The following is a 13,432-nucleotide window of genomic DNA, read 5'->3' on the forward strand; positions in this document are numbered from 1 at the left end:
CAGAAAATTGAGATCATATTCATAAACATACATAAATGAGGAAGCTAGAATTAGCTAGGTTAGGAAGGCCTGCCGGAAGAGATCCATCTTAAGAGCCTTTTTGAAGTCTATAAGAGTGGAGATATGGTGGAACTGTTCTGGCAGGTTGTTCCTCAACTTTGGCGCAGCAGTAGAGAAGGCCCTTTGAGTGACAGATGTTAGCCTAGCTTTTTTTTGGCTGAAGTAAGTTCTTATTTGAGGACCTCAATGTGTGGGATGGACAGTACAAAAGAAGGCGTTCTCTTAAGTATTCTGGACCCAAGCCATGTAGGACTTTAAAGGTAATCACCAAAACTTTGTACCATGCCCGGAAACTGATTGACAGCCAATGAAGGGACTTCAGAACAGGTGTTATACGATAGTTCTGGGAAGTACCTGTGATTAGTCTTGCTGCCATGTTTTGTACCATTTGAAGTTTCCGAACTTGGCACTGAGGTAGCCCCAAGTAAAGTGCATTACAGAAGTCCAATCGAGAGGTTACCATTGCATGTACTACTGTTTCAAGGTCCCCTGGCTCCAGGAAGGGGCACAGCTGGTGTATCAGCTGAAGCTGGTAGCAAGTGCTCCTGACTGTCGCATCCACCTGCACTGATAGCTGGAGCAACGAGTCAAGGAGCACCCCCAAGCTGCGGACAGAGTCCTTCAGGGGAAGTGTAACCCCATCTAGAACTGGCTGACATAACTTCCTTAAATTTCTCTTCCTCATATTTTTCTCACCTTTTCCCTCTTCTCTCCCTCTTCCTTCTTATCTTTCTCCCCTTTTCTCTCTAAATCTCATCACTCTTCTGCCAATAATCACACCAATATGACCAATAACCTTTGGAGAGAAAACCATACTGAATTACAAACTATATTCCGGGAAATTCTGAGATTCCTTGGAAACTACTCAGTGGCTCATCACTGAAGAGATCAGAAATGAATTACAGATTGCCCTGGATAGGACCTTGGTCACTGTCATAGTTTAAGGTTCCCAGATCAGGCTTATCCCATACGCCGAACATTCAGGGCTAAAACCCACCACCTAGAGAACCATCCTTTGTGATGTCCAGGGGTTAGGTGATGGAGCTGTCATTAAGTTTGGTACACTAAGCACCAACCACGTACAGAATATATCATTCAAGTAAAAACAACAAGACTAACAAATGGACACGCGCGTGCACGTGCGTGCGCGCGCGCACACACACACACACATTTCAGTCCTCACTCTGAGATTCCTCCCTTTGGCCTGGACAGTGATGAAGATGGCCCAGGCCCTGAAATCTATCCTAAACCATCTCCTCCTGCAGTGTGTGTAGTCTCAAGGGAGAACTGGGCATGTTTTGACGTGTGACTTCTTCACTTGGTTCATACCAGGCAACTGACATGGACAGTGACCTAAATGAACTCTGTTTGCTAGAACATGCCCCAGAATTATCTGCTATGTGTTGGAGGAGTTCTCTGCAGCTGTACCAGATGAGTCAACATACGTGAAGGGTTCTCTCAAAGCCAAAAGTCTAAAAAACCAAAACAAAGCACCTCACTGGTTTTTCACCACAGTTCCATCACTTGGAAACTGTCTTACACAACCTGGTATTCTTCAGACAGGGCTGGTCCTTGCTACCATTAGGCCAAATGAAGTAATGTTTTGGGACAAAGATGGTGAGAGAAACATAACTGGGAGTGGTTGATGGTGCTATGGGTGTGACTTAGTGAGTCCTCTACAACTAAGTTGCCTTGCTTTAGGTATGGGGAAATCATGGATAAATTTTCTTTTTGCATTTCAACTCCCAGCATTCCCCAGCCAGTGAGTCCTGCATGTCATAGTCCAAAAAGGTCACTTTTGTTGATTTCTGGGACTTGCAGTCTGGAAAGTCCCTTTTCCAAGCATCTGCGTTGACATCAACTGGAGCTTCCTACATACAGTTAATAGAACATTTTGATGAGGAAGGCTTTTCTAAGGATCACAGAATGAAAGACAGTTTGAGATTTCTCCCAGAATACTCCTGTGGGACCTGTGGCAGCTCTTTAGCACCATTTCCCCCCCTTAAACCATGTTACATATACTTGCAGTTTTGATCTCAAAATACTGCTGAATGGTTTCAAATTGTCCTGTGAATATTTCAGAGCTGGTCTAGCATTAGCTGATCCAATGGTGGGAAACTTCTTGCTTGTTTTTCTTCCCATCTGATAGGATTTTCAAGCTAGTTTGGAAAGTCTTCTATTCAAGCAAGAAAGTGAAATCCATCCATCCATCCAATTAATTAATTTATTTCCAAATCTGCTCTTGTTTTGTGATCTGCTGGGGAGGCCCTGTCTCACAGCTACATATGGTGAGAACACAGGACTAGAGTGAAAAACATGTGGTCACTTACAGGGAGCTATCATTAAGGAAATGGAGGCAGCCACTACAGGCATGAGGAGGCAGAAAATAGTAAATCATTCACTTAGTTATGTTTTGTTGCTGTGAACTACTGTCATGTCAATTTTGACTTATGGCAACCCTATGAATGAGAGACTCCAAGTAATGTATCATCGACAGCCCTGCTCAGGTCTTGCTGATTCAGGGCTATGGCTTCCTTGATCGAGCCTATCCATCTGGAATGTGGGCTTCTTCTTTTCCTGCTGCCGTCCACCTTTCCCAGCATTATTGTCTTTTCCAATGAGTCATTCCTTCTCATGATGTGTCTGAAGTACAACAACCTCAGTTTGGTCATCTTTGCTTCCAGGAAGAATTTGGACCTGATCTGCTCTAGGACCCATTTGTTTGTCTTTTTAGCAGTCCATGGTATCCAAAGAACTTTTCTCTAGCACAACATTCCTTCTTAAGAAGGAAGTTGGTTTTCTCCCTATTAGTTTTCTTCACAGTCTAGCTTTCACAACCATACATAGAAAGTGGAAATATGATGGCTTGGACAATCCTGACTTTAGTATTCAACAAAATATCTTTACACTTCATGATCTTGTCTAATTCCTTCATAGCTGCCCTTCCAAGACCTAGCCTTCTTCTGATTTCTTGACTAGAGTCCCCATTCTGATTAATGACTGAGCCAAGGTTTGGAAAATCTTGACCTTGGCACAGCCCCAGAAAAGTGGGTTAGGATGGCATAAGCATTATCATCTTAATTTACTAACAGGATGACCGTTTAGACCTTTTCCCTTTAGCGTTGGAGCCCACATCATGTAAGGAACATGAATCAGTTGCCCCAAGGGAACCACTGATAACCCAGCCTTGCTTGTAACCTACTTTGTTTCCTGCTGAGCTGATTTTTTAAAATCTTAGACGTATTTCAATGCCAGCCATTTGTTGTAGTTGATTTCTTACTGGGGGAAGAAGTTTTGGGCAAGAAACTCTAAGCACCCAACCTCATAAAGAACATCTACTCTTTCATCACCACTCTTGGTCCTTGTCATCTGGAGTATCCTTTTTGCCTGGGAGAAAGATAGTAGGCAGCAACACAGCAACTGCTCATCCTTTTCAACACCGCCATTGACTTGCTTGTTTATTTGCTCACTCCCATGGGGTCCAGAGTAAGAGATGAATGAACAAGGAGATTGCAACAGTGTAGAAGAGAAACAGGTCTGGGGGAGGAAGCTGCCTTGTTGGTGGGCCCCCTAAGGAGGTTTTAGCCCTTACCAGTTACTGTACCTAAGACTACCAAATCTTGATGATGACACTGAGCAGTGTGTGCACTTATATAAAGGAAGGTGGCCAGCTGTAAAAGGGCTCCTCCATCTTAATATCTACACAGAAGAGAGGATTTCAGTCACTTCTGCACAAGTGTTAAAAGATGCAGGGGGACCTATAAATCATAGAATCATAGAGTTGGAAGAGACTGCAAGGGCCATCCAGTTCAACCCCCTGCCATGCAGGAAATCTCAATCAAAGCATCCCCAACAGATGGCCATCCAGCCTCTGTTTAAAGACCTCCAAGGAAGGAGACTCCACTACACTCTGAGGGACTGTGTTCCACTGTCGAACAGCCCTTACTCTCAGGAAGTTCCTCCTAATATGGTAGTCCTTTACAGCTGGTTGTCCTATTCTGTAGTGTGCATTTGGAAGTGATAAGAGTCTACGTTTAGGGTACAACCTGTTCAGGATGGTATTATTATTATTATTATTATTATTATTATTATTATTAACCTTTATCACCTCATTCTTAAAGCAATCATACTCAAAGCATTCCTTTTTTTTTTAAAAAAATAACTTTTTTACTTTTTAAAACCTTACTTCTTAAAAGAGTGATTTGTTGCTTCTCACTCATTATTTTAAAGCTTTGAAAGAGGGGTATGTCCTCAATTCTATTCATTATTTGCTATGACGGGAGTAACTTTTGCCTTACCTGTTATTATATTCTCCTTTTTAAGTTGCTTTTAAACTAATTAAAACACTTTTAAATAGTCAACATGTTATGATTAATAAGTACATTTTAGTTGTTCTGCTAAAAGAGGTAGTGATGGTACCAGCTCAACTGCTTTTTAGAAGTAACACTGTTACTTGACCTTGAACTCCAGAGTAACATGTTTACAATACTATTATCTAGTTGTAAAATGAAACTTCGGCTTCTTTGCAGTATGGAGTCGGGGACATTCATGCCTTGGGCACTCTGGGAATGGATCCCACCCAGCTTTTGTGAGAATGATACATGTGTGTGTATGCCTTCAAGTCCCCTGTGAATTTATAGCAACCTCATGAATTTTGTAGGGTTTTATCAGGCAAGGAATACACACATGTAGTTTACCAGTATTTCCTCTGAATTATGGCCTGCAGTACCTGGTATTAGTTGCCAGTCTGCCATCCAGCTACTAAACAGGACTGACCTTGTTTAGCTTCCAACTAGATCAAACAGGATCTGGTGCCTTTAGGGTACTTAGCCCAGCTGCACAGGGATTATAGGACAGTGGAATCCATATCTGGGTAAGCGGTTGGGTGCAAATGAGGGCAGGAGTTGGTTTGGGCTCTCAAAGGTTTCACTGTGTGGTTTGAAGAAGGTCTCTGATGCCAGTAAGATCTACCTTGCTGATGATTATCAGCATTCTGCAGAATGTGTGACATGCTGAGCTGTTACTTGTGGTGCCTCTGGGGAAACTCTAGACCTTCGTGACACTTCAGCCTTCTTTGCACGTATTTGCACTATAGACACAATTCCAGCAGAGAGAGAAAAAGAGAGTGGGTGGCTGTGGATTTACTGGAAATCAGATGAACTGGAAATATGCTGATAAATCTGGTAACTGCCTCTGTATTAAATACAAATTTAATCTTAACACAACTCTGGTTCCCCATTCCAGAGAAGAATTGAAAGGGAATACACATCCAGAACTCAGAAAAGTTACTTTTTGGACCACAACTCTGAGAATCCTCCAGTCAGCATGCAAACAATATCTCTGTATGTGTGCATTTAAAGGTAGTGGCAAGGTTAACAATCGGAATATCTGGGCAAACAAATGAATTTTCACTTGATGGCAGAAACACCTCTTCTTTCAAGAGCCCATGTGATGTCAATGAAGAAATCATGCCATGTGGAGGATGCCAAAATGGCGAAGGCCTTTTTATGCATCCCAGCCAAATTAACCTTATTAGGCTAAGGTTTCCAAGGTAAACAGGGCCACCATGCTCTATAACTGTCCTGATTTAGAAGGAATGGTCTCAGTTAATCCTCTGTCATCCCATTTTCCCAGATACTTTTTAAAAAAGTCCCAGTTTCTCTTTCCTCCTCCCACTTTCCCCCTTTGTCTTCATCTTACTTCAGTAGCAGCAAGCTGAGATCAAAGTGCAAAAGTAGTTTCCTCAATAACTCAGCAGAGGAGAGAAAAGAGGAGGGGAAGAATCTTGCCCTTCCCAGTAAACTTGGACAAAAGCAAGCTGCTACAGACTCTCCTAGCTAGTATGCTTTCCCTCATTAATAACCTTTGCTGTGTGGACCACATTCTAATGTTGTTTGGCCATGTGTCCTAGTTTTCATCTGTGAAATGTTGGATGGTATGGGCTTCACCTCAAAGTGTAAAGATTTGTGATAGAGCAGCAAGGTTTTCTGTTTCCCAGTTATTGATAATGGCATAAACAAAATACCCCACTTTCACCATAAATTATATTTCTAGGGGTAGCCATGTTGGCCATATAGCAAATCCAATAACATCCAAACAATGATACCTTTATTGGACCAACCAAATTGCACAAGTACATGTTGCAATCATTCGAAGTCACACTGGCTTCTTCATCAGGCAAACAGAAGGAAAAAATTGAGGATGTTAGTCATAGGCCTTTTAAAGAGAGAGCCAGTGCACTGGGACCTTGCTATCTGAGCCTTCTGCCTCCAACAAAGGTAAAGCATTTTTTTCTAATATTGGGACTGATTGGCATCCTTTGCCTCTACACTACCTAAAGTTTTCCTGATGCAAAACATGAAGACCCCTTGAGAAATTCTATTCTTTACCTACAGTGGAGCCTGTGGCTTCATAAAAAAAAGGAGACATGCTGGATTCCAAGGAAACATCTTCCTTGAATTGCAAATGGACACTAAATTTCCTTGAATTTGAAAATCTACCAGTGACCACATGGCCAAAGGGGGCGGTGCCAGCCTGCAGATAGCCCTCTCTACCATCTGAACTAAGATCAGAAAAATAAATTGCAAGCCTATCATTGGGCAAACAAGAGAAAAAAATAGAAGAAGACAGTGTGACTTTGAAAGTTTGCAATATGTAGTTGTGCATTTTGGTTGGCCCAATACAGGTATCATTGTTTGGATGTTATTGGATTTGCATAAATTATACTGTTGCTGATACTAAGGAGATTACTACATGCGACTTTTAAACCATGATTACAGTGGGGAAAAGTGGCTTTAGTGATATTAATAACATGATGCTGCCTCCCTCCCACAGCTCCTGTCCTTCCAAAGCACAATTAGGATGTCCCAATTGACAGGGAAACCCGTCAATGACCTCCTAATTGTGCTAGCCTTCAAGTGCAAAACATTGCTATCAGGGCAGTTACAATATTGGCAGTCACATGGTGCCAGTGTTTCCTTCTCTGCTCCTGTGTCCCTGCCCCTTCACTTGCTATTCCCAAGCAGGCTGGTTTCCTTTATTTATTTTATTTTATTTTATTTTATTTTATTTTATTTTTTCTTTCTTTTTTCCCCTAACTTTAAATTGCAGTAGCAGAACTCCGGAACTGTGTGAAAAAGTGAAAATAAAAATAAATAAATAAAAATTTAAAAAACAGAAGGCATACCAGGTATGCATACCTATTAAAAGGAGTCAATACAATGGCGGTGGCAGCCCCAGTCATGCAATTGCGAAGATGTGTGATAATGGCTACTTTTGAACCGGAATGTTTCCATCTTTTTTTTTAACCGATGCAATTCTTGCAGGAGCAAGGGTTGTGTGGTAATATCCTGAGAAGGCCAGAATTCTGTTGATGCATAATGTCAGTGCAATTGGTAGAAAAAGTAGAGGGATGGCCAAACTACAGCCTTCCAGATAATGTTGGGCTGCAACTCCTGGCAAACCTAGCCACCATAAGCAATGGTGAGGAGTGTTAGGATCTGCAGTCTTACAACTTCTGGAGAGAGACACTGCACCTATCCCTTTTACAACAGATGAATGAGTTGGCTTTCTATTGTTTGCAATGTTATTACTGTTTGTGATGTTAGTGTATGTAGACCCTCTACAGCCATCCTCCCAAGGAGTGAAGCAGATGGCTCAAAAGGATTGGGGCAGGACTGCACCAGCACCATTTGTGCCGGGACTGTGGCAACTGCACATACCTGGCCCCAGTCTGGGTCACTGCCATGGTCCTGAACTGGGCTGCCTGAAAGAAGCAGCTTTCAGCCACTTCTTTTTGGCCTGGTTCTTCCAGGTTAGGGCAGCCATGGGGCAGCTTCTGGCTGTGGTGCGGCTTCTGGCCACATTCTGGGTGTTTGGCATCTAAGCACCACACCCTCAATGTGGCCCAACAGCAAACCTTTTGACCCATCTCTTTGAGGCCCATGAAAAGTCCAAAAATTCTGGCACCTGTATTGACTCTGTTTAAGTAATTGAAGGGTTGTCATACTGAGGATGGAACAAGCTTGTTTTCTGCTGCTCCAGAGAACAGGACCAGGAACAATGGATGCAAGCTACAGGAAAAGAGATTCTACCTCAACAGCAAGAGCTGGTCAACAGTGGAACACACGCCCTCGGAGTGTAGTGGAGTCTCCTTCCTTGGAGGTCTTTAAGCAGAGGCTGGATGGCCATCTGTCAGGGATGCTCTGATAGTAAGTTCCTGCATGGCAGGAGGTTGGACTGGATGGCCCTTGTGGTCTCTTCCAACTCTGTGATTCTATGATTCTATGACCCTTCTCAAACAATCAACTCTAGCAGTTTTCACAGTCACCATGATCAAATCTTTTGTAAAAATGATGGTCCTTAATTGCCCATTGAAAACCAAGATGAATTCAAATAGTTTGGACTGCAACAGAGGTAGCACAAAGCAATGCAATGATCACATTGGCTAGGCATTATGTGCCTTTAAATAGACTCTCCTTATGACAACCCTATCACAGGGTTTTCTTGAAAGGATTTATTTAGAGGAGGTTTGCCATTGCTTGCCTCTAAAGGTGAGTGAGTGTGGCATGTTGAAGGTCAGTCAGTGGATTTCCATGCTACGTTAGGGATATGAACCCTTGTTTCCCAGAGTCCTAGTCCAATATTCAAACAATTACACCATGCTGGCCATTCATGCTGAGCTACTGTAAGGATTTCACCTAAATTCAGAGAAGACAGCAGGAAAGTTTGAGGTGGTGGTAGATGACATCATCATGCCTGCTAGTCATCACATCCCAGTGCTTTGACCCTAAGTCCTTTGCTCTGCTAACTATCAATGCAACAGCCCAAGGGCCCAACATCCTGAGAGACAGAAGCTTCTTTCTACTGTTGTTAAGCTTGACATTGATGGCATGACTTCTGGCGACGTTGTGGGAAGATAATCTTTTGACATGGAATGTGATTCACACTGTTAATTTGTCACTTGTCATGGAAGATTCAGCCCACGCACAATTTTAATAAACTTGTTTATGCTTCTATGCAAATTGCTTGCCGTCACACAGACTATTGAATGAGCTAAGTTTGCATAAGGCGTCACACATTAAGAAGTACATGCACAGAACTCTGGCTGCTACAGAAGGACAAAGCTGTTTATGATCATGCATTTATGATCATGGCAACAGTGCCATGATTATGACTACATAGTGTTACTGAATGTGGAGCAATTAGAAATCCATAAGTCTAGGTTATGAATCTGTAACTGAAATACAGAATGCCAGCTCACAATTTTTTTTTATTCTGAGCAGGGAAGTTTAGAAAACAGCTTTTTAAAACTTCAGAAAAATATTCTTTTTATGATCATAAACACCCGAAATATTTAAGATTAAAAATTCTCCACTGTGGATTCAACAACAAATATTTGTAGCCACTTATTGCTCCACTTTGGTATTGCAATGGATCAGTGTCTTGTGCCTGGAATTAATACAAGATTTCTTATTCCCCTTTTCCAACCCAGAGAAGAAATCCATAATGCTTGAAAGGAAAGTGAACAGCACATGTGCAGGGGGAGTTAGAAACAAGAGAAACAAGGTGAGAGAAAAAAAGACACAGATCTTTATCAGACTTAATTAAACTAGTTACTAAGTCCCATTCTTCAGCACAGCCCTCTGCCGCTTTTGAGGTTTCAGGTACATTGCACTAAAAATTCCACCATCCTGACAGTATGGGCTGTTTGACAGTGGAACACATGCCCTCGGAGTGTAGTGGAGTCTCCTTCCTTAAAGGTCTTTAAACAGAGGCTGGATGGCCATCTGTCAGGGATGCTTTGATTTAGATTTCCTGCATGGCAGGGGGTTGGACTGGATGGTCTTTGTGGTCTCTTCTAACTCTATGGTTCTATGATTCTTCACTATTTGTAACCCAGCATATCTAGAAAGTTTCAGGATAGCAACTTTAAACAGAAGGAGCCAATAACAAAATGTGCCACCAGGGGACATCAGTAATAATTACTGTGCAGTTCTCTATAAATACCATTATTTGTTTTGATAACTAATAAAATAAGTAATTTATTGCTTAACAGTATCCACATGTGAAACTATTCCAGTTGTTAACAGTAAAAATCTCCTTCCTTGGCTGGATGGCCATCTGTTGGGGATGCTTTGATTATGAGTTCCTGCATGGCAGGGGGTTGGACTGGATGGCCCTTATGGTATCTTCCAACTCTATGATTCTATGATAACAACAATGGATTTATCTTCCTATTTTTAACATTTATCATTAAGTCTTGAATCCTTATTGGGAGTCCCAACTAGAGCTGACCCACTGAATCCATGAGATTTATATGCACATGTTGATTCACAGTTCAGTAGTTAATTCAACAAGTCTACTTTAGATGGAACTAATAGAATTCAAGCTTAATGTATTAATTACTGGACTTAACATTCCAAGCTCTGAGTATGCTACTCCCAAGGAACATAGGAAGAAAATGTCAGAAAAGTTGTGCAGACTGTGGATGTGAACAGAATCCGTGGAGAGGTAAGAGCCACAACATGTGCATTAGATCCTTACTCTCCCTGGCTTATTAAACAGAGCAGAGGAGTACTTGCTGAGTGGGTAAGGGAAGTGATTAAAACCTCTTTACAACAACGCAGGGTCCCAACATGCCTGAAGGAGGCTGTGGTAAGACCTTTTCTGAAAAATCCTTCTCTGGATCCTACTATACTAGCTAACTATAGGCAAGGCTCCAACCTCCCATTTTTGTGCAAAGTACTAAAGTGTAGGCTTGAGCCTCAGATGCATGGGGTTGAGTCCCGGGATAGACCTATATAGCAGTCAGTGTGAGAATGTTCATAGGAATACAAAACATAGGATGTGGAGATACGGTGATAAGTTCAGTTTTAACAATGGTGGTTGGAAGACAAGGTAGGAGGAAGAATGTTTCCTAAAATCAACGTTAGTAGATAATGGTATGAATGAATATTGGCATATAGTGTGGGAACCAAAAAGAATACATGATGAACTGGCCAAGAGAGCCCCCATGAGGCTGAGGGATTAGCTAGTGTTATACAGTGGGACCTCGCCATCCATGGGTTTGCCATCTGCAGATTTGAGCATCCATGGATGGCAAGCCATGTTGTCCTGAATGGCAGTGCATGCAAGTGGCAGCACTAGCAACCGCATGCACATCGCACTGCCATTAGGGACAATGGGACTTGAGGTCTTCTGTTTTTTCGTATCCACAGGGTGGAGGGTATGGAATGTATCCCCCATGGATATGAAGGTCCAGTGCCAGGAAATCATTGCCTCTGTTCAACCCACTGTTGATGGATTACAGTTTGTGAATATATTCCAGTTCTGCTGTTTCTCTTTCCAGTCTTCTTTTGTAGTTTTTTTGTTGTTGTCGTTGTTCAAGGACCACTGTTCTGAGGTCCAAGATGGAATGATCAGGAAGAGTGAAATGTTCTGCAACTGTTTTTCATATACTCTCATCCCTAATGTCTGATTTATGTCCATTTATCCTCTGGCAGAGGGCCTATTTGCCCAGTGTAGAGTGCTGAAGAGCATTGCTGACATAGTATGGCATAAATCAGTTTGGAGGATGAACAAATGAAAGTCCTTCTAATATTGTGGTTGATGTCATTAGGTCCTGTGAAGACATTTCCTGAATAAATGTGTGAACAGGGGAAAGCATCCCCAAGAGACCTGGCCCTTGTTCTCTAGGTTTATGAACACAGGGATTTTAAAGTTAATTTTTAGGACTACAACTTCCAGAACCCACCAGCAATGGGCATGTTGGATGGGGAGGTTCTGAGAGTTATAGTCCCAAAATAGTAACTTTTCAAAGCTGTGCTTTTGGTGACTCACCTGCAATTCCATTGTACTAGAATCCCAGACCATCCTATTTTGGCAGATCTGGACTTGATTGACATACACTATTGTTACTCAAAATGCAAGATTGGTGTCATGACAGACAGTGCTTTTATTTTGATTACAGAAAAATATAATATCTTTGTCTGGTTTTTTTCTTTTAAAGGGGCTGCAAGCCTAAATACAATTGTAACTAATTAATTTTCAATGATTTCAATGAATTCTACTCAGCCTTACCTAGCATTAGAATATGTTTCAAAGATGTTCTAAATTCCATTTAAATTAACACACAATTAAGCACTTTCAAATGCATACAAGCAACACCTGCTGAACACAAGCACTAAAAGTAGAGGAGCCCTTGCCAGTTTTCAGTCTGCCAACCCAAGGATTCATGTCTCATTAGAAATTACACAGCCTTTCAATCTTCTTGGATTTACCTGAGAAATCTCTCAGATCTGTTAAGGACATATTTCATTATTTATACTGGATTTCTTCCTTTCATCTATGAGCTGTTTACTTTTCATTATTCAGCCATAGACAGAACACAGAAGAAGGAATTTGAACAAGTGTGTGTGTGTGTGTGTGTGTCTTCAAATCACCTGTCAACTAATGGTGACCCCATGACTTTCATAGGGTTTTCTTAAGCAAGCAATACTCAAGAGGTGTTTTTGCCAGTTCCTTCCTCTAAAATGTAGTGTACAGCACCTGGTATTGGTTGGCAGTTTCCTATCCAAGTACTAACCAAGGCTAACCCTACTTAACTTCCAAGATCAGACATGATATGATGCCTTTAGGGTAACCCAAGAAACTGTTGTTTCTCTGAGATAACCTTGCTTCTTACAGAGATGCTGAAACTTAAGTTGTAGTTTTAGTCTCTACTGATACCACAGAAAACAGCTTCCCTGCAAATGTGATTAAGATCATGAAACCCAGAAAACCCCATGAGGGGAGTCTGAATCCCACACCTGGGTTCTGAAGACAGTCTCAAGACCAAGCACAGACTAGTACTATGGGAGCCATTGCCAGGTGGGATCCACTGGCACATTATCGCTAGTGTATTTACAGGTTACTGAGTTCTGCATTTTTATCAGTGACAATTTATTTCATTGTATTCATATTCGACCTTTCTCCCAACATGAGAACAAAGGATGCTCACAAAACAGATTTTTAAAATGCAGCTACAATGCAATCATTATAATAAAAAATTAACAATTAAGTTAGCTATTTTATTTTTTAAAAAGTGGTCATTTGAAACAGTTTAAAAGGCCTCTGAGTATCAGGGTTCAAATCCTGGTTCCACCATGGAAACCCACCTTGAGCAAGTCACGCTCTCTCAGCTCAAAGGATGGCAATGGCAAACCCCCTCTGAAGAAACTTGCCAAGAAAACCTTGTGACAGGTTCATCTTGGGTTAACCATAAGGGGAAATGACTTGAAGGCACTCACCAGCAACAGCAGCAAAACATAACAGTGAGAATAAAAGTACAACACCCTCCACTAAAAGACCCATCCACAGCAACAAGTTAATT

Source organism: Sceloporus occidentalis, unplaced genomic scaffold, assembly GCF_023333645.1.
Source record: "Sceloporus occidentalis isolate IW3139 unplaced genomic scaffold, rSceOcc1.0.p SCAF_4, whole genome shotgun sequence".
NCBI classification, from domain to species: domain Eukaryota; kingdom Metazoa; phylum Chordata; class Lepidosauria; order Squamata; family Phrynosomatidae; genus Sceloporus; species Sceloporus occidentalis.